The 17,128-nt window shown below is 47.6% G+C and overlaps 34 non-coding genes across 34 annotated transcripts; 17 read left to right on the top strand and 17 right to left on the bottom strand.

The window, feature by feature from the left end:
* Nucleotides 1–8: 8 nt before the first annotated feature.
* LOC142392817 (5S ribosomal RNA) lies at nt 9–127 on the bottom strand. Its single transcript, XR_012771450.1, has one exon. It is a non-coding gene; the product is annotated as a 5S ribosomal RNA (ribosomal RNA).
* Nucleotides 128–485: 358 nt separating this feature from the next.
* Nucleotides 486–604, top strand: LOC142394003 (5S ribosomal RNA). Its single transcript, XR_012772406.1, has one exon. It is a non-coding gene; the product is annotated as a 5S ribosomal RNA (ribosomal RNA).
* A 298-nt stretch (nt 605–902) lies between these two features.
* On the bottom strand, nt 903–1,021 carry LOC142392818 (5S ribosomal RNA). Its single transcript, XR_012771451.1, has one exon. It is a non-coding gene; the product is annotated as a 5S ribosomal RNA (ribosomal RNA).
* A 358-nt stretch (nt 1,022–1,379) lies between these two features.
* On the top strand, nt 1,380–1,498 carry LOC142394004 (5S ribosomal RNA). The gene has a single exon (XR_012772407.1). It is a non-coding gene; the product is annotated as a 5S ribosomal RNA (ribosomal RNA).
* A 298-nt stretch (nt 1,499–1,796) lies between these two features.
* LOC142392819 (5S ribosomal RNA) lies at nt 1,797–1,915 on the bottom strand. The gene has a single exon (XR_012771452.1). It is a non-coding gene; the product is annotated as a 5S ribosomal RNA (ribosomal RNA).
* A 358-nt stretch (nt 1,916–2,273) lies between these two features.
* Nucleotides 2,274–2,392, top strand: LOC142394005 (5S ribosomal RNA). The gene has a single exon (XR_012772408.1). It is a non-coding gene; the product is annotated as a 5S ribosomal RNA (ribosomal RNA).
* A 298-nt stretch (nt 2,393–2,690) lies between these two features.
* Nucleotides 2,691–2,809, bottom strand: LOC142392820 (5S ribosomal RNA). The gene has a single exon (XR_012771453.1). It is a non-coding gene; the product is annotated as a 5S ribosomal RNA (ribosomal RNA).
* A 358-nt stretch (nt 2,810–3,167) lies between these two features.
* LOC142394006 (5S ribosomal RNA) lies at nt 3,168–3,286 on the top strand. The gene has a single exon (XR_012772409.1). It is a non-coding gene; the product is annotated as a 5S ribosomal RNA (ribosomal RNA).
* Nucleotides 3,287–3,584: 298 nt separating this feature from the next.
* Nucleotides 3,585–3,703, bottom strand: LOC142392821 (5S ribosomal RNA). The gene has a single exon (XR_012771454.1). It is a non-coding gene; the product is annotated as a 5S ribosomal RNA (ribosomal RNA).
* A 358-nt stretch (nt 3,704–4,061) lies between these two features.
* LOC142394007 (5S ribosomal RNA) lies at nt 4,062–4,180 on the top strand. Its single transcript, XR_012772410.1, has one exon. It is a non-coding gene; the product is annotated as a 5S ribosomal RNA (ribosomal RNA).
* A 298-nt stretch (nt 4,181–4,478) lies between these two features.
* On the bottom strand, nt 4,479–4,597 carry LOC142392822 (5S ribosomal RNA). Its single transcript, XR_012771455.1, has one exon. It is a non-coding gene; the product is annotated as a 5S ribosomal RNA (ribosomal RNA).
* A 358-nt stretch (nt 4,598–4,955) lies between these two features.
* On the top strand, nt 4,956–5,074 carry LOC142394008 (5S ribosomal RNA). The gene has a single exon (XR_012772411.1). It is a non-coding gene; the product is annotated as a 5S ribosomal RNA (ribosomal RNA).
* Nucleotides 5,075–5,372: 298 nt separating this feature from the next.
* LOC142392823 (5S ribosomal RNA) lies at nt 5,373–5,491 on the bottom strand. Its single transcript, XR_012771456.1, has one exon. It is a non-coding gene; the product is annotated as a 5S ribosomal RNA (ribosomal RNA).
* Nucleotides 5,492–5,849: 358 nt separating this feature from the next.
* Nucleotides 5,850–5,968, top strand: LOC142394010 (5S ribosomal RNA). Its single transcript, XR_012772413.1, has one exon. It is a non-coding gene; the product is annotated as a 5S ribosomal RNA (ribosomal RNA).
* A 298-nt stretch (nt 5,969–6,266) lies between these two features.
* LOC142392824 (5S ribosomal RNA) lies at nt 6,267–6,385 on the bottom strand. Its single transcript, XR_012771457.1, has one exon. It is a non-coding gene; the product is annotated as a 5S ribosomal RNA (ribosomal RNA).
* A 358-nt stretch (nt 6,386–6,743) lies between these two features.
* On the top strand, nt 6,744–6,862 carry LOC142393142 (5S ribosomal RNA). The gene has a single exon (XR_012771761.1). It is a non-coding gene; the product is annotated as a 5S ribosomal RNA (ribosomal RNA).
* A 298-nt stretch (nt 6,863–7,160) lies between these two features.
* On the bottom strand, nt 7,161–7,279 carry LOC142392825 (5S ribosomal RNA). Its single transcript, XR_012771458.1, has one exon. It is a non-coding gene; the product is annotated as a 5S ribosomal RNA (ribosomal RNA).
* Nucleotides 7,280–7,637: 358 nt separating this feature from the next.
* Nucleotides 7,638–7,756, top strand: LOC142394011 (5S ribosomal RNA). Its single transcript, XR_012772414.1, has one exon. It is a non-coding gene; the product is annotated as a 5S ribosomal RNA (ribosomal RNA).
* A 298-nt stretch (nt 7,757–8,054) lies between these two features.
* LOC142393099 (5S ribosomal RNA) lies at nt 8,055–8,173 on the bottom strand. Its single transcript, XR_012771720.1, has one exon. It is a non-coding gene; the product is annotated as a 5S ribosomal RNA (ribosomal RNA).
* A 358-nt stretch (nt 8,174–8,531) lies between these two features.
* Nucleotides 8,532–8,650, top strand: LOC142394012 (5S ribosomal RNA). The gene has a single exon (XR_012772415.1). It is a non-coding gene; the product is annotated as a 5S ribosomal RNA (ribosomal RNA).
* A 298-nt stretch (nt 8,651–8,948) lies between these two features.
* LOC142392828 (5S ribosomal RNA) lies at nt 8,949–9,067 on the bottom strand. The gene has a single exon (XR_012771460.1). It is a non-coding gene; the product is annotated as a 5S ribosomal RNA (ribosomal RNA).
* A 358-nt stretch (nt 9,068–9,425) lies between these two features.
* On the top strand, nt 9,426–9,544 carry LOC142393457 (5S ribosomal RNA). Its single transcript, XR_012772061.1, has one exon. It is a non-coding gene; the product is annotated as a 5S ribosomal RNA (ribosomal RNA).
* A 298-nt stretch (nt 9,545–9,842) lies between these two features.
* On the bottom strand, nt 9,843–9,961 carry LOC142392829 (5S ribosomal RNA). The gene has a single exon (XR_012771461.1). It is a non-coding gene; the product is annotated as a 5S ribosomal RNA (ribosomal RNA).
* A 358-nt stretch (nt 9,962–10,319) lies between these two features.
* On the top strand, nt 10,320–10,438 carry LOC142394013 (5S ribosomal RNA). The gene has a single exon (XR_012772416.1). It is a non-coding gene; the product is annotated as a 5S ribosomal RNA (ribosomal RNA).
* A 298-nt stretch (nt 10,439–10,736) lies between these two features.
* LOC142393100 (5S ribosomal RNA) lies at nt 10,737–10,855 on the bottom strand. The gene has a single exon (XR_012771721.1). It is a non-coding gene; the product is annotated as a 5S ribosomal RNA (ribosomal RNA).
* A 358-nt stretch (nt 10,856–11,213) lies between these two features.
* LOC142394014 (5S ribosomal RNA) lies at nt 11,214–11,332 on the top strand. The gene has a single exon (XR_012772417.1). It is a non-coding gene; the product is annotated as a 5S ribosomal RNA (ribosomal RNA).
* Nucleotides 11,333–11,630: 298 nt separating this feature from the next.
* On the bottom strand, nt 11,631–11,749 carry LOC142392830 (5S ribosomal RNA). The gene has a single exon (XR_012771462.1). It is a non-coding gene; the product is annotated as a 5S ribosomal RNA (ribosomal RNA).
* A 358-nt stretch (nt 11,750–12,107) lies between these two features.
* On the top strand, nt 12,108–12,226 carry LOC142394015 (5S ribosomal RNA). The gene has a single exon (XR_012772418.1). It is a non-coding gene; the product is annotated as a 5S ribosomal RNA (ribosomal RNA).
* A 298-nt stretch (nt 12,227–12,524) lies between these two features.
* Nucleotides 12,525–12,643, bottom strand: LOC142393101 (5S ribosomal RNA). The gene has a single exon (XR_012771722.1). It is a non-coding gene; the product is annotated as a 5S ribosomal RNA (ribosomal RNA).
* Nucleotides 12,644–13,001: 358 nt separating this feature from the next.
* LOC142394016 (5S ribosomal RNA) lies at nt 13,002–13,120 on the top strand. Its single transcript, XR_012772419.1, has one exon. It is a non-coding gene; the product is annotated as a 5S ribosomal RNA (ribosomal RNA).
* Nucleotides 13,121–13,418: 298 nt separating this feature from the next.
* On the bottom strand, nt 13,419–13,537 carry LOC142393395 (5S ribosomal RNA). Its single transcript, XR_012772001.1, has one exon. It is a non-coding gene; the product is annotated as a 5S ribosomal RNA (ribosomal RNA).
* Nucleotides 13,538–13,895: 358 nt separating this feature from the next.
* Nucleotides 13,896–14,014, top strand: LOC142394018 (5S ribosomal RNA). The gene has a single exon (XR_012772420.1). It is a non-coding gene; the product is annotated as a 5S ribosomal RNA (ribosomal RNA).
* A 298-nt stretch (nt 14,015–14,312) lies between these two features.
* LOC142393375 (5S ribosomal RNA) lies at nt 14,313–14,431 on the bottom strand. The gene has a single exon (XR_012771982.1). It is a non-coding gene; the product is annotated as a 5S ribosomal RNA (ribosomal RNA).
* A 358-nt stretch (nt 14,432–14,789) lies between these two features.
* On the top strand, nt 14,790–14,908 carry LOC142394019 (5S ribosomal RNA). The gene has a single exon (XR_012772421.1). It is a non-coding gene; the product is annotated as a 5S ribosomal RNA (ribosomal RNA).
* The last annotated feature ends 2,220 nt before the right edge of the window (nt 14,909–17,128 follow it).

The following is a 17,128-nucleotide window of genomic DNA, read 5'->3' on the forward strand; positions in this document are numbered from 1 at the left end:
AGCCAAAAGGCTTACAGCACCTGGTATTCCCAGGCGGTCTCCCATCCAAGTACTAACCAGGCCCGACTCTGCTTGGCTTCTGAGATCTGACGAGATCAGGCGTGTTCAGGGTGGTGTGGCCGTAAGCCAGCAATGGAATCACAAACCAGCTCTTTATAGATTCTGAAACAGAATCTGTTATTGTATTCCGACTTGTAAAATAGAACTATACTGTTTAGAGAAGACGCAGTTTATGAGCATGTCGTGGGATTGAGCTTCCCTGGTTTCTCTATATGACAACGGACACAAAACTACACACAGGGAACAGAGGCTTTTGAGAGACACTAAGTTATCTGAGAGTCCCATTTTCAGCTGCAAAGAACAATCACATCAGGGAAGTCAACGTGCAGGCTCAACAGCAGCCTCTCAAGCCAGCTCTCTGGTAAAAATAGGGGAAACGTATGGTTCCAGCACCCATATAACATATATTTGTCACAGGGACTGTGGCTTACGGCCACACCGCCCTGAACACGCCCGATCTCGTCCGATCTCGGAAGCCAAGCAGGGTCGGGCCTGGTTAGTACTTGGATGGGAGACCGCTTGGGAATACCAGGTGCTGTAAGCTTTTTTCTCTTCTCTCTGCGGCCTGCATGTAACATCTGACCATCACCGTGTGCCACACAGACACCAGGAAGTTAACCAGCTTGGGCTGCTGCTGATTGGTTGGCAGACACCTCTGTTTCTGTTTGGCTCTCAGTCTCCATGTTGCTGATCCTGGATCTGCTGAGATGTCCCAGGCCATTGTTGGCTTTGATCCTCATACATTTAACTTTGTCCTCAGAAAGGACAAGTTCCAAAAAGTCAAACAGGGACTAGTTTTGCATTTGACGTAGCCAAACTGCATGCGCCTGGAGAAGCCAAAAGGCTTACAGCACCTGGTATTCCCAGGCGGTCTCCCATCCAAGTACTAACCAGGCCCGACTCTGCTTGGCTTCTGAGATCTGACGAGATCAGGCGTGTTCAGGGTGGTGTGGCCGTAAGCCAGCAATGGAATCACAAACCAGCTCTTTATAGATTCTGAGACAGAATCTGTTATTGTATTCCGACTTGTAAAATAGAACTATACTGTTTAGAGAAGACGCAGTTTATGAGCATGTCGTGGGATTGAGCTTCCCTGGTTTCTCTATATGACAACGGACACAAAACTACACACAGGGAACAGAGGCTTTTGACAGACACTAAGTTATCTGAGAGTCCCATTTTCAGCTGCAAAGAACAATCACATCAGGGAAGTCAACGTGCAGGCTCAACAGCAGCCTCTCAAGCCAGCTCTCTGGTAAAAATAGGGGAAACGTATGGTTCCAGCACCCATATAACATATATTTGTCACAGGGACTGTGGCTTACGGCCACACCGCCCTGAACACGCCCGATCTCGTCCGATCTCGGAAGCCAAGCAGGGTCGGGCCTGGTTAGTACTTGGATGGGAGACCGCTTGGGAATACCAGGTGCTGTAAGCTTTTTTCTCTTCTCTCTGCGGCCTGCATGTAACATCTGACCATCACCGTGTGCCACACAGACACCAGGAAGTTAACCAGCTTGGGCTGCTGCTGATTGGTTGGCAGACACCTCTGTTTCTGTTTGGCTCTCAGTCTCCATGTTGCTGATCCTGGATCTGCTGAGATGTCCCAGGCCATTGTTGGCTTTGATCCTCATACATTTAACTTTGTCCTCAGAAAGGACAAGTTCCAAAAAGTCAAACAGGGACTAGTTTTGCATTTGACGTAGCCAAACTGCATGCGCCTGGAGAAGCCAAAAGGCTTACAGCACCTGGTATTCCCAGGCGGTCTCCCATCCAAGTACTAACCAGGCCCGACTCTGCTTGGCTTCTGAGATCTGACGAGATCAGGCGTGTTCAGGGTGGTGTGGCCGTAAGCCAGCAATGGAATCACAAACCAGCTCTTTATAGATTCTGAGACAGAATCTGTTATTGTATTCCGACTTGTAAAATAGAACTATACTGTTTAGAGAAGACGCAGTTTATGAGCATGTCGTGGGATTGAGCTTCCCTGGTTTCTCTATATGACAACGGACACAAAACTACACACAGGGAACAGAGGCTTTTGAGAGACACTAAGTTATCTGAGAGTCCCATTTTCAGCTGCAGAGAACAATCACATCAGGGAAGTCAACGTGCAGGCTCAACAGCAGCCTCTCAAGCCAGCTCTCTGGTAAAAATAGGGGAAACGTATGGTTCCAGCACCCATATAACATATATTTGTCACAGGGACTGTGGCTTACGGCCACACCGCCCTGAACACGCCCGATCTCGTCCGATCTCGGAAGCCAAGCAGGGTCGGGCCTGGTTAGTACTTGGATGGGAGACCGCTTGGGAATACCAGGTGCTGTAAGCTTTTTTCTCTTCTCTCTGCGGCCTGCATGTAACATCTGACCATCACCGTGTGCCACACAGACACCAGGAAGTTAACCAGCTTGGGCTGCTGCTGATTGGTTGGCAGACACCTCTGTTTCTGTTTGGCTCTCAGTCTCCATGTTGCTGATCCTGGATCTGCTGAGATGTCCCAGGCCATTGTTGGCTTTGATCCTCATACATTTAACTTTGTCCTCAGAAAGGACAAGTTCCAAAAAGTCAAACAGGGACTAGTTTTGCATTTGACGTAGCCAAACTGCATGCGCCTGGAGAAGCCAAAAGGCTTACAGCACCTGGTATTCCCAGGCGGTCTCCCATCCAAGTACTAACCAGGCCCGACTCTGCTTGGCTTCTGAGATCTGACGAGATCAGGCGTGTTCAGGGTGGTGTGGCCGTAAGCCAGCAATGGAATCACAAACCAGCTCTTTATAGATTCTGAAACAGAATCTGTTATTGTATTCCGACTTGTAAAATAGAACTATACTGTTTAGAGAAGACGCAGTTTATGAGCATGTCGTGGGATTGAGCTTCCCTGGTTTCTCTATATGACAACGGACACAAAACTACACACAGGGAACAGAGGCTTTTGACAGACACTAAGTTATCTGAGAGTCCCATTTTCAGCTGCAAAGAACAATCACATCAGGGAAGTCAACGTGCAGGCTCAACAGCAGCCTCTCAAGCCAGCTCTCTGGTAAAAATAGGGGAAACGTATGGTTCCAGCACCCATATAACATATATTTGTCACAGGGACTGTGGCTTACGGCCACACCGCCCTGAACACGCCCGATCTCGTCCGATCTCGGAAGCCAAGCAGGGTCGGGCCTGGTTAGTACTTGGATGGGAGACCGCTTGGGAATACCAGGTGCTGTAAGCTTTTTTCTCTTCTCTCTGCGGCCTGCATGTAACATCTGACCATCACCGTGTGCCACACAGACACCAGGAAGTTAACCAGCTTGGGCTGCTGCTGATTGGTTGGCAGACACCTCTGTTTCTGTTTGGCTCTCAGTCTCCATGTTGCTGATCCTGGATCTGCTGAGATGTCCCAGGCCATTGTTGGCTTTGATCCTCATACATTTAACTTTGTCCTCAGAAAGGACAAGTTCCAAAAAGTCAAACAGGGACTAGTTTTGCATTTGACGTAGCCAAACTGCATGCGCCTGGAGAAGCCAAAAGGCTTACAGCACCTGGTATTCCCAGGCGGTCTCCCATCCAAGTACTAACCAGGCCCGACTCTGCTTGGCTTCTGAGATCTGACGAGATCAGGCGTGTTCAGGGTGGTGTGGCCGTAAGCCAGCAATGGAATCACAAACCAGCTCTTTATAGATTCTGAGACAGAATCTGTTATTGTATTCCGACTTGTAAAATAGAACTATACTGTTTAGAGAAGACGCAGTTTATGAGCATGTCGTGGGATTGAGCTTCCCTGGTTTCTCTATATGACAACGGACACAAAACTACACACAGGGAACAGAGGCTTTTGACAGACACTAAGTTATCTGAGAGTCCCATTTTCAGCTGCAAAGAACAATCACATCAGGGAAGTCAACGTGCAGGCTCAACAGCAGCCTCTCAAGCCAGCTCTCTGGTAAAAATAGGGGAAACGTATGGTTCCAGCACCCATATAACATATATTTGTCACAGGGATTGTGGCTTACGGCCACACCGCCCTGAACACGCCCGATCTCGTCCGATCTCGGAAGCCAAGCAGGGTCGGGCCTGGTTAGTACTTGGATGGGAGACCGCTTGGGAATACCAGGTGCTGTAAGCTTTTTTCTCTTCTCTCTGCGGCCTGCATGTAACATCTGACCATCACCGTGTGCCACACAGACACCAGGAAGTTAACCAGCTTGGGCTGCTGCTGATTGGTTGGCAGACACCTCTGTTTCTGTTTGGCTCTCAGTCTCCATGTTGCTGATCCTGGATCTGCTGAGATGTCCCAGGCCATTGTTGGCTTTGATCCTCATACATTTAACTTTGTCCTCAGAAAGGACAAGTTCCAAAAAGTCAAACAGGGACTAGTTTTGCATTTGACGTAGCCAAACTGCATGCGCCTGGAGAAGCCAAAAGGCTTACAGCACCTGGTATTCCCAGGCGGTCTCCCATCCAAGTACTAACCAGGCCCGACTCTGCTTGGCTTCTGAGATCTGACGAGATCAGGCGTGTTCAGGGTGGTGTGGCCGTAAGCCAGCAATGGAATCACAAACCAGCTCTTTATAGATTCTGAAACAGAATCTGTTATTGTATTCCGACTTGTAAAATAGAACTATACTGTTTAGAGAAGACGCAGTTTATGAGCATGTCGTGGGATTGAGCTTCCCTGGTTTCTCTATATGACAACGGACACAAAACTACACACAGGGAACAGAGGCTTTTGACAGACACTAAGTTATCTGAGAGTCCCATTTTCAGCTGCAAAGAACAATCACATCAGGGAAGTCAACGTGCAGGCTCAACAGCAGCCTCTCAAGCCAGCTCTCTGGTAAAAATAGGGGAAACGTATGGTTCCAGCACCCATATAACATATATTTGTCACAGGGACTGTGGCTTACGGCCACACCGCCCTGAACACGCCCGATCTCGTCCGATCTCGGAAGCCAAGCAGGGTCGGGCCTGGTTAGTACTTGGATGGGAGACCGCTTGGGAATACCAGGTGCTGTAAGCTTTTTTCTCTTCTCTCTGCGGCCTGCATGTAACATCTGACCATCACCGTGTGCCACACAGACACCAGGAAGTTAACCAGCTTGGGCTGCTGCTGATTGGTTGGCAGACACCTCTGTTTCTGTTTGGCTCTCAGTCTCCATGTTGCTGATCCTGGATCTGCTGAGATGTCCCAGGCCATTGTTGGCTTTGATCCTCATACATTTAACTTTGTCCTCAGAAAGGACAAGTTCCAAAAAGTCAAACAGGGACTAGTTTTGCATTTGACGTAGCCAAACTGCATGCGCCTGGAGAAGCCAAAAGGCTTACAGCACCTGGTATTCCCAGGCGGTCTCCCATCCAAGTACTAACCAGGCCCGACTCTGCTTGGCTTCTGAGATCTGACGAGATCAGGCGTGTTCAGGGTGGTGTGGCCGTAAGCCAGCAATGGAATCACAAACCAGCTCTTTATAGATTCTGAGACAGAATCTGTTATTGTATTCCGACTTGTAAAATAGAACTATACTGTTTAGAGAAGACGCAGTTTATGAGCATGTCGTGGGATTGAGCTTCCCTGGTTTCTCTATATGACAACGGACACAAAACTACACACAGGGAACAGAGGCTTTTGACAGACACTAAGTTATCTGAGAGTCCCATTTTCAGCTGCAAAGAACAATCACATCAGGGAAGTCAACGTGCAGGCTCAACAGCAGCCTCTCAAGCCAGCTCTCTGGTAAAAATAGGGGAAACGTATGGTTCCAGCACCCATATAACATATATTTGTCACAGGGACTGTGGCTTACGGCCACACCGCCCTGAACACGCCCGATCTCGTCCGATCTCGGAAGCCAAGCAGGGTCGGGCCTGGTTAGTACTTGGATGGGAGACCGCTTGGGAATACCAGGTGCTGTAAGCTTTTTTCTCTTCTCTCTGCGGCCTGCATGTAACATCTGACCATCACCGTGTGCCACACAGACACCAGGAAGTTAACCAGCTTGGGCTGCTGCTGATTGGTTGGCAGACACCTCTGTTTCTGTTTGGCTCTCAGTCTCCATGTTGCTGATCCTGGATCTGCTGAGATGTCCCAGGCCATTGTTGGCTTTGATCCTCATACATTTAACTTTGTCCTCAGAAAGGACAAGTTCCAAAAAGTCAAACAGGGACTAGTTTTGCATTTGACGTAGCCAAACTGCATGCGCCTGGAGAAGCCAAAAGGCTTACAGCACCTGGTATTCCCAGGCGGTCTCCCATCCAAGTACTAACCAGGCCCGACTCTGCTTGGCTTCTGAGATCTGACGAGATCAGGCGTGTTCAGGGTGGTGTGGCCGTAAGCCAGCAATGGAATCACAAACCAGCTCTTTATAGATTCTGAAACAGAATCTGTTATTGTATTCCCACTTGTAAAATAGAACTATACTGTTTAGAGAAGACGCAGTTTATGAGCATGTCGTGGGATTGAGCTTCCCTGGTTTCTCTATATGACAACGGACACAAAACTACACACAGGGAACAGAGGCTTTTGACAGGCACTAAGTTATCTGAGAGTCCCATTTTCAGCTGCAAAGAACAATCACATCAGGGAAGTCAACGTGCAGGCTCAACAGCAGCCTCTCAAGCCAGCTCTCTGGTAAAAATAGGGGAAACGTATGGTTCCAGCACCCATATAACATATATTTGTCACAGGGACTGTGGCTTACGGCCACACCGCCCTGAACACGCCCGATCTCGTCCGATCTCGGAAGCCAAGCAGGGTCTGGCCTGGTTAGTACTTGGATGGGAGACCGCTTGGGAATACCAGGTGCTGTAAGCTTTTTTCTCTTCTCTCTGCGGCCTGCATGTAACATCTGACCATCACCGTGTGCCACACAGACACCAGGAAGTTAACCAGCTTGGGCTGCTGCTGATTGGTTGGCAGACACCTCTGTTTCTGTTTGGCTCTCAGTCTCCATGTTGCTGATCCTGGATCTGCTGAGATGTCCCAGGCCATTGTTGGCTTTGATCCTCATACATTTAACTTTGTCCTCAGAAAGGACAAGTTCCAAAAAGTCAAACAGGGACTAGTTTTGCATTTGACGTAGCCAAACTGCATGCGCCTGGAGAAGCCAAAAGGCTTACAGCACCTGGTATTCCCAGGCGGTCTCCCATCCAAGTACTAACCAGGCCCGACTCTGCTTGGCTTCTGAGATCTGACGAGATCAGGCGTGTTCAGGGTGGTGTGGCCGTAAGCCAGCAATGGAATCACAAACCAGCTCTTTATAGATTCTGAAACAGAATCTGTTATTGTATTCCGACTTGTAAAATAGAACTATACTGTTTAGAGAAGACGCAGTTTATGAGCATGTCGTGGGATTGAGCTTCCCTGGTTTCTCTATATGACAACGGACACAAAACTACACACAGGGAACAGAGGCTTTTGACAGACACTAAGTTATCTGAGAGTCCCATTTTCAGCTGCAAAGAACAATCACATCAGGGAAGTCAACGTGCAGGCTCAACAGCAGCCTCTCAAGCCAGCTCTCTGGTAAAAATAGGGGAAACGTATGGTTCCAGCACCCATATAACATATATTTGTCACAGGGACTGTGGCTTACGGCCACACCGCCCTGAACACGCCCGATCTCGTCCGATCTCGGAAGCCAAGCAGGGTCGGGCCTGGTTAGTACTTGGATGGGAGACCGCTTGGGAATACCAGGTGCTGTAAGCTTTTTTCTCTTCTCTCTGCGGCCTGCATGTAACATCTGACCATCACCGTGTGCCACACAGACACCAGGAAGTTAACCAGCTTGGGCTGCTGCTGATTGGTTGGCAGACACCTCTGTTTCTGTTTGGCTCTCAGTCTCCATGTTGCTGATCCTGGATCTGCTGAGATGTCCCAGGCCATTGTTGGCTTTGATCCTCATACATTTAACTTTGTCCTCAGAAAGGACAAGTTCCAAAAAGTCAAACAGGGACTAGTTTTGCATTTGACGTAGCCAAACTGCATGCGCCTGGAGAAGCCAAAAGGCTTACAGCACCTGATATTCCCAGGCGGTCTCCCATCCAAGTACTAACCAGGCCCGACTCTGCTTGGCTTCTGAGATCTGACGAGATCAGGCGTGTTCAGGGTGGTGTGGCCGTAAGCCAGCAATGGAATCACAAACCAGCTCTTTATAGATTCTGAGACAGAATCTGTTATTGTATTCCGACTTGTAAAATAGAACTATACTGTTTAGAGAAGACGCAGTTTATGAGCATGTCGTGGGATTGAGCTTCCCTGGTTTCTCTATATGACAACGGACACAAAACTACACACAGGGAACAGAGGCTTTTGAGAGACACTAAGTTATCTGAGAGTCCCATTTTCAGCTGCAGAGAACAATCACATCAGGGAAGTCAACGTGCAGGCTCAACAGCAGCCTCTCAAGCCAGCTCTCTGGTAAAAATAGGGGAAACGTATGGTTCCAGCACCCATATAACATATATTTGTCACAGGGACTGTGGCTTACGGCCACACCGCCCTGAACACGCCCGATCTCGTCCGATCTCGGAAGCCAAGCAGGGTCGGGCCTGGTTAGTACTTGGATGGGAGACCGCTTGGGAATACCAGGTGCTGTAAGCTTTTTTCTCTTCTCTCTGCGGCCTGCATGTAACATCTGACCATCACCGTGTGCCACACAGACACCAGGAAGTTAACCAGCTTGGGCTGCTGCTGATTGGTTGGCAGACACCTCTGTTTCTGTTTGGCTCTCAGTCTCCATGTTGCTGATCCTGGATCTGCTGAGATGTCCCAGGCCATTGTTGGCTTTGATCCTCATACATTTAACTTTGTCCTCAGAAAGGACAAGTTCCAAAAAGTCAAACAGGGACTAGTTTTGCATTTGACGTAGCCAAACTGCATGCGCCTGGAGAAGCCAAAAGGCTTACAGCACCTGGTATTCCCAGGCGGTCTCCCATCCAAGTACTAACCAGGCCCGACTCTGCTTGGCTTCTGAGATCTGACGAGATCAGGCGTGTTCAGGGTGGTGTGGCCGTAAGCCAGCAATGGAATCACAAACCAGCTCTTTATAGATTCTGAAACAGAATCTGTTATTGTATTCCGACTTGTAAAATAGAACTATACTGTTTAGAGAAGACGCAGTTTATGAGCATGTCGTGGGATTGAGCTTCCCTGGTTTCTCTATATGACAACGGACACAAAACTACACACAGGGAACAGAGGCTTTTGACAGACACTAAGTTATCTGAGAGTCCCATTTTCAGCTGCAAAGAACAATCACATCAGGGAAGTCAACGTGCAGGCTCAACAGCAGCCTCTCAAGCCAGCTCTCTGGTAAAAATAGGGGAAACGTATGGTTCCAGCACCCATATAACATATATTTGTCACAGGGACTGTGGCTTACGGCCACACCGCCCTGAACACACCCGATCTCGTCCGATCTCGGAAGCCAAGCAGGGTCGGGCCTGGTTAGTACTTGGATGGGAGACCGCTTGGGAATACCAGGTGCTGTAAGCTTTTTTCTCTTCTCTCTGCGGCCTGCATGTAACATCTGACCATCACCGTGTGCCACACAGACACCAGGAAGTTAACCAGCTTGGGCTGCTGCTGATTGGTTGGCAGACACCTCTGTTTCTGTTTGGCTCTCAGTCTCCATGTTGCTGATCCTGGATCTGCTGAGATGTCCCAGGCCATTGTTGGCTTTGATCCTCATACATTTAACTTTGTCCTCAGAAAGGACAAGTTCCAAAAAGTCAAACAGGGACTAGTTTTGCATTTGACGTAGCCAAACTGCATGCGCCTGGAGAAGCCAAAAGGCTTACAGCACCTGGTATTCCCAGGCGGTCTCCCATCCAAGTACTAACCAGGCCCGACTCTGCTTGGCTTCTGAGATCTGACGAGATCAGGCGTGTTCAGGGTGGTGTGGCCGTAAGCCAGCAATGGAATCACAAACCAGCTCTTTATAGATTCTGAGACAGAATCTGTTATTGTATTCCGACTTGTAAAATAGAACTATACTGTTTAGAGAAGACGCAGTTTATGAGCATGTCGTGGGATTGAGCTTCCCTGGTTTCTCTATATGACAACGGACACAAAACTACACACAGGGAACAGAGGCTTTTGACAGACACTAAGTTATCTGAGAGTCCCATTTTCAGCTGCAAAGAACAATCACATCAGGGAAGTCAACGTGCAGGCTCAACAGCAGCCTCTCAAGCCAGCTCTCTGGTAAAAATAGGGGAAACGTATGGTTCCAGCACCCATATAACATATATTTGTCACAGGGACTGTGGCTTACGGCCACACCGCCCTGAACACGCCCGATCTCGTCCGATCTCGGAAGCCAAGCAGGGTCGGGCCTGGTTAGTACTTGGATGGGAGACCGCTTGGGAATACCAGGTGCTGTAAGCTTTTTTCTCTTCTCTCTGCGGCCTGCATGTAACATCTGACCATCACCGTGTGCCACACAGACACCAGGAAGTTAACCAGCTTGGGCTGCTGCTGATTGGTTGGCAGACACCTCTGTTTCTGTTTGGCTCTCAGTCTCCATGTTGCTGATCCTGGATCTGCTGAGATGTCCCAGGCCATTGTTGGCTTTGATCCTCATACATTTAACTTTGTCCTCAGAAAGGACAAGTTCCAAAAAGTCAAACAGGGACTAGTTTTGCATTTGACGTAGCCAAACTGCATGCGCCTGGAGAAGCCAAAAGGCTTACAGCACCTGATATTCCCAGGCGGTCTCCCATCCAAGTACTAACCAGGCCCGACTCTGCTTGGCTTCTGAGATCTGACGAGATCAGGCGTGTTCAGGGTGGTGTGGCCGTAAGCCAGCAATGGAATCACAAACCAGCTCTTTATAGATTCTGAGACAGAATCTGTTATTGTATTCCGACTTGTAAAATAGAACTATACTGTTTAGAGAAGACGCAGTTTATGAGCATGTCGTGGGATTGAGCTTCCCTGGTTTCTCTATATGACAACGGACACAAAACTACACACAGGGAACAGAGGCTTTTGAGAGACACTAAGTTATCTGAGAGTCCCATTTTCAGCTGCAGAGAACAATCACATCAGGGAAGTCAACGTGCAGGCTCAACAGCAGCCTCTCAAGCCAGCTCTCTGGTAAAAATAGGGGAAACGTATGGTTCCAGCACCCATATAACATATATTTGTCACAGGGACTGTGGCTTACGGCCACACCGCCCTGAACACGCCCGATCTCGTCCGATCTCGGAAGCCAAGCAGGGTCGGGCCTGGTTAGTACTTGGATGGGAGACCGCTTGGGAATACCAGGTGCTGTAAGCTTTTTTCTCTTCTCTCTGCGGCCTGCATGTAACATCTGACCATCACCGTGTGCCACACAGACACCAGGAAGTTAACCAGCTTGGGCTGCTGCTGATTGGTTGGCAGACACCTCTGTTTCTGTTTGGCTCTCAGTCTCCATGTTGCTGATCCTGGATCTGCTGAGATGTCCCAGGCCATTGTTGGCTTTGATCCTCATACATTTAACTTTGTCCTCAGAAAGGACAAGTTCCAAAAAGTCAAACAGGGACTAGTTTTGCATTTGACGTAGCCAAACTGCATGCGCCTGGAGAAGCCAAAAGGCTTACAGCACCTGGTATTCCCAGGCGGTCTCCCATCCAAGTACTAACCAGGCCCGACTCTGCTTGGCTTCTGAGATCTGACGAGATCAGGCGTGTTCAGGGTGGTGTGGCCGTAAGCCAGCAATGGAATCACAAACCAGCTCTTTATAGATTCTGAAACAGAATCTGTTATTGTATTCCGACTTGTAAAATAGAACTATACTGTTTAGAGAAGACGCAGTTTATGAGCATGTCGTGGGATTGAGCTTCCCTGGTTTCTCTATATGACAACGGACACAAAACTACACACAGGGAACAGAGGCTTTTGACAGACACTAAGTTATCTGAGAGTCCCATTTTCAGCTGCAAAGAACAATCACATCAGGGAAGTCAACGTGCAGGCTCAACAGCAGCCTCTCAAGCCAGCTCTCTGGTAAAAATAGGGGAAACGTATGGTTCCAGCACCCATATAACATATATTTGTCACAGGGACTGTGGCTTACGGCCACACCGCCCTGAACACGCCCGATCTCGTCCGATCTCGGAAGCCAAGCAGGGTCGGGCCTGGTTAGTACTTGGATGGGAGACCGCTTGGGAATACCAGGTGCTGTAAGCTTTTTTCTCTTCTCTCTGCGGCCTGCATGTAACATCTGACCATCACCGTGTGCCACACAGACACCAGGAAGTTAACCAGCTTGGGCTGCTGCTGATTGGTTGGCAGACACCTCTGTTTCTGTTTGGCTCTCAGTCTCCATGTTGCTGATCCTGGATCTGCTGAGATGTCCCAGGCCATTGTTGGCTTTGATCCTCATACATTTAACTTTGTCCTCAGAAAGGACAAGTTCCAAAAAGTCAAACAGGGACTAGTTTTGCATTTGACGTAGCCAAACTGCATGCGCCTGGAGAAGCCAAAAGGCTTACAGCACCTGATATTCCCAGGCGGTCTCCCATCCAAGTACTAACCAGGCCCGACTCTGCTTGGCTTCTGAGATCTGACGAGATCAGGCGTGTTCAGGGTGGTGTGGCCGTAAGCCAGCAATGGAATCACAAACCAGCTCTTTATAGATTCTGAAACAGAATCTGTTATTATATTCCGACTTGTAAAATAGAACTATACTGTTTAGAGAAGACGCAGTTTATGAGCATGTCGTGGGATTGAGCTTCCCTGGTTTCTCTATATGACAACGGACACAAAACTACACACAGGGAACAGAGGCTTTTGACAGACACTAAGTTATCTGAGAGTCCCATTTTCAGCTGCAAAGAACAATCACATCAGGGAAGTCAACGTGCAGGCTCAACAGCAGCCTCTCAAGCCAGCTCTCTGGTAAAAATAGGGGAAACGTATGGTTCCAGCACCCATATAACATATATTTGTCACAGGGACTGTGGCTTACGGCCACACCGCCCTGAACACGCCCGATCTCGTCCGATCTCGGAAGCCAAGCAGGGTCGGGCCTGGTTAGTACTTGGATGGGAGACCGCTTGGGAATACCAGGTGCTGTAAGCTTTTTTCTCTTCTCTCTGCGGCCTGCATGTAACATCTGACCATTACCGTGTGCCACACAGACACCAGGAAGTTAACCAGCTTGGGCTGCTGCTGATTGGTTGGCAGACACCTCTGTTTCTGTTTGGCTCTCAGTCTCCATGTTGCTGATCCTGGATCTGCTGAGATGTCCCAGGCCATTGTTGGCTTTGATCCTCATACATTTAACTTTGTCCTCAGAAAGGACAAGTTCCAAAAAGTCAAACAGGGACTAGTTTTGCATTTGACGTAGCCAAACTGCATGCGCCTGGAGAAGCCAAAAGGCTTACAGCACCTGGTATTCCCAGGCGGTCTCCCATCCAAGTACTAACCAGGGCCGACTCTGCTTGGCTTCTGAGATCTGACGAGATCAGGCGTGTTCAGGGTGGTGTGGCCGTAAGCCAGCAATGGAATCACAAACCAGCTCTTTATAGATTCTGAAACAGAATCTGTTATTGTATTCCGACTTGTAAAATAGAACTATACTGTTTAGAGAAGACGCAGTTTATGAGCATGTCGTGGGATTGAGCTTCCCTGGTTTCTCTATATGACAACGGACACAAAACTACACACAGGGAACAGAGGCTTTTGACAGACACTAAGTTATCTGAGAGTCCCATTTTCAGCTGCAAAGAACAATCACATCAGGGAAGTCAACGTGCAGGCTCAACAGCAGCCTCTCAAGCCAGCTCTCTGGTAAAAATAGGGGAAACGTATGGTTCCAGCACCCATATAACATATATTTGTCACAGGGACTGTGGCTTACGGCCACACCGCCCTGAACACGCCCGATCTCGTCCGATCTCGGAAGCCAAGCAGGGTCGGGCCTGGTTAGTACTTGGATGGGAGACCGCTTGGGAATACCAGGTGCTGTAAGCTTTTTTCTCTTCTCTCTGCGGCCTGCATGTAACATCTGACCATCACCGTGTGCCACACAGACACCAGGAAGTTAACCAGCTTGGGCTGCTGCTGATTGGTTGGCAGACACCTCTGTTTCTGTTTGGCTCTCAGTCTCCATGTTGCTGATCCTGGATCTGCTGAGATGTCCCAGGCCATTGTTGGCTTTGATCCTCATACATTTAACTTTGTCCTCAGAAAGGACAAGTTCCAAAAAGTCAAACAGGGACTAGTTTTGCATTTGACGTAGCCAAACTGCATGCGCCTGGAGAAGCCAAAAGGCTTACAGCACCTGGTATTCCCAGGCGGTCTCCCATCCAAGTAATAACCAGGCCCGACTCTGCTTGGCTTCTGAGATCTGACGAGATCAGGCGTGTTCAGGGTGGTGTGGCCGTAAGCCAGCAATGGAATCACAAACCAGCTCTTTATAGATTCTGAAACAGAATCTGTTATTGTATTCCGACTTGTAAAATAGAACTATACTGTTTAGAGAAGACGCAGTTTATGAGCATGTCGTGGGATTGAGCTTCCCTGGTTTCTCTATATGACAACGGACACAAAACTACACACAGGGAACAGAGGCTTTTGACAGACACTAAGTTATCTGAGAGTCCCATTTTCAGCTGCAAAGAACAATCACATCAGGGAAGTCAACGTGCAGGCTCAACAGCAGCCTCTCAAGCCAGCTCTCTGGTAAAAATAGGGGAAACGTATGGTTCCAGCACCCATATAACATATATTTGTCACAGGGACTGTGGCTTACGGCCACACCGCCCTGAACACGCCCGATCTCGTCCGATCTCGGAAGCCAAGCAGGGTCGGGCCTGGTTAGTACTTGGATGGGAGACCGCTTGGGAATACCAGGTGCTGTAAGCTTTTTTCTCTTCTCTCTGCGGCCTGCATGTAACATCTGACCATTACCGTGTGCCACACAGTGTTATGGAAATTATTGTCTTAATTCCCTATTAAGTTTTTGCTTACCTTCCTATTACATCTGATGAGAAGTGAAATAGAGACTTTCAATGTTTGTGCCGGCCGGCCACGTGTTTATTTCTTCTGCAAAAGAGGCCAAACCTCACCAGTCAGCGTTCGTGGTGAGAAGAGACCCAGAACAAAGGAAATCAGAAGCATTTATACAGAAAGAGGAGGGTTTGGACTTTCAGGTGACACCTGAAAGAACACACCGTGTGTATTCTCCAACTGTCTCCTTGCCACACCCCCAGGGGGAAAGTCTCGCACTTTGGGGAGATGCAGAATCCGGAGACAATGGTCATTTGAATGATTATTGTCAATGTGTTAATCAACAGACACATGTCTGCAGACAGTGGATTTTACAACAAGGTGTCATTTCAAAGACAAATGGTTAGCAGACATCGAATTTACCATAACATTCCCCCCTTTTTGATTCAATTAATCACTGATAGGAGACAAACTTAAGAAAAAATAAAAAGAATAAACTAAGAAGAATAAAATGAAATAATGTAAAAACTAAAGGAAAACAATATTGAAATTGAATTTTAAAAAGATAAAAATTAGAAATCACCAACCACTTTCTTTCAATTGAGTAGACCTAATCACTAACAGAAAACAAAACAACCTTAAAGAAAAATAAAAAGGAATTAAAAAAATGAAAGGGAACAAAATTAAAAATAGTCATAACTATTATCACTAATTCACACAGATTGAAAAATATATCATCCTGGCGGTTGTCTACAAGAGAGAAAATAATGGGAATATAAAAACAAACAAACAAAACCAAACCAACACAAAGCAAAACAAAGAAAATAAAAATAAACATTTACAAAATGTTATTATCAAAGTCTGATTTGGTGTCAGGAATGTGAACAGAGGTTGAATTTTGGTCGGCCTTATTGGCATACACATGAACATACGTGGAGGAGTAAATCATCTTTGTTATGAGCACATCAAACAGCCATTTTAACACGCATGGAATTAAGATGCAGAGCAAAAAGAAAACAATTATTAAAAACCGTGATGGCCATCCTTGGCTCTAAGATTTTAGCCTAGAAAGTCATTCACTGCTAGTGGGGGTTGAATGGCATCTTGCATATTTTTGATGATGCTGGTAATGTTCTCATATTTATCAGAATGGTTGTCTTCAGTTCCAGAGGTCCGCTTGACCGTCTTAAAATCTACCAGCATGTTAAATTGGGAGCCATGTGGGTCGAGTGACCCATTGACTAAAACTGAGTTGTTTGTGTATACCCGAGCTTGGATATTTAATTCCACACCAATACGTGCCATGGTGTAGTTTGTTGAAACACGTCTAGTTGGCGTTTATTGAGTTGATTCCTTGCGTCGTCCTCTCTGGCGTCTGTGCGTCCTTGCACCATTCGTTCCTGATGTCATCCATCTTCCTTGGCGTCTGTGCGTCCTTGCACCATTCGTCCTCGTGTTGTTCCTCCTCGGCGTGTGTTCCTCCTTGTGCCGTTCGTCCATGTGTCATCTGCTCCTCCTCTGTCGTTCCGGTTGGCAGCTTGGCTCCTCCGTTGCCTCGGGGATCTTCCTTCCGTGGTTGGCGTGGACCCGCGTCGTTCTCTGTCATCATTTGGAAGGCCGGTGCTTCCTTCTCAGGCCCTCCACCCCCACTCAGTCGTCAGGCTGGCAATCATGGCGTGAAGTGGAAGCTGGTGGTGATTTTACCTGCTGACACAGATAGACAGAATAAGTTTTGCAATATTGTAACATATTTCCTTGTGTGAGTGAAATGGAGTGGTCTGGCTACAAACTCTGTGTGTAAAAGAATTGCACAAGGTCTATGTGTATGTTAAATGTTTTCCTTATTCTAATATGCATAAGGACAATAGGCTTTTGTCTCTGGCAGTCCTGTTTCCTCACAACACTACGCTAATTTGATTTTAGAGTGTCATTTTCTGGCAGGGTGTTATAAACAATGTTGTTTGAGGTTAATAGCAAGAAATGTATTAATTTGGGTTATTGCAGAATTGACAAAGTGAGCTGGGAATAATCTCTGTTAGCAGAGCCTTTTTGGTATTTTGCTGGGAATACTTCAATTCAGTTCGACCACATGTCGATCTATTACTAAGCAATTATTAAATCTATCGTCAGGTGTTC

The sequence above is a fragment of the Odontesthes bonariensis genome, chromosome 11, assembly GCF_027942865.1.
Source record: "Odontesthes bonariensis isolate fOdoBon6 chromosome 11, fOdoBon6.hap1, whole genome shotgun sequence".
Taxonomy (NCBI): Eukaryota; Metazoa; Chordata; class Actinopteri; order Atheriniformes; family Atherinopsidae; genus Odontesthes; species Odontesthes bonariensis.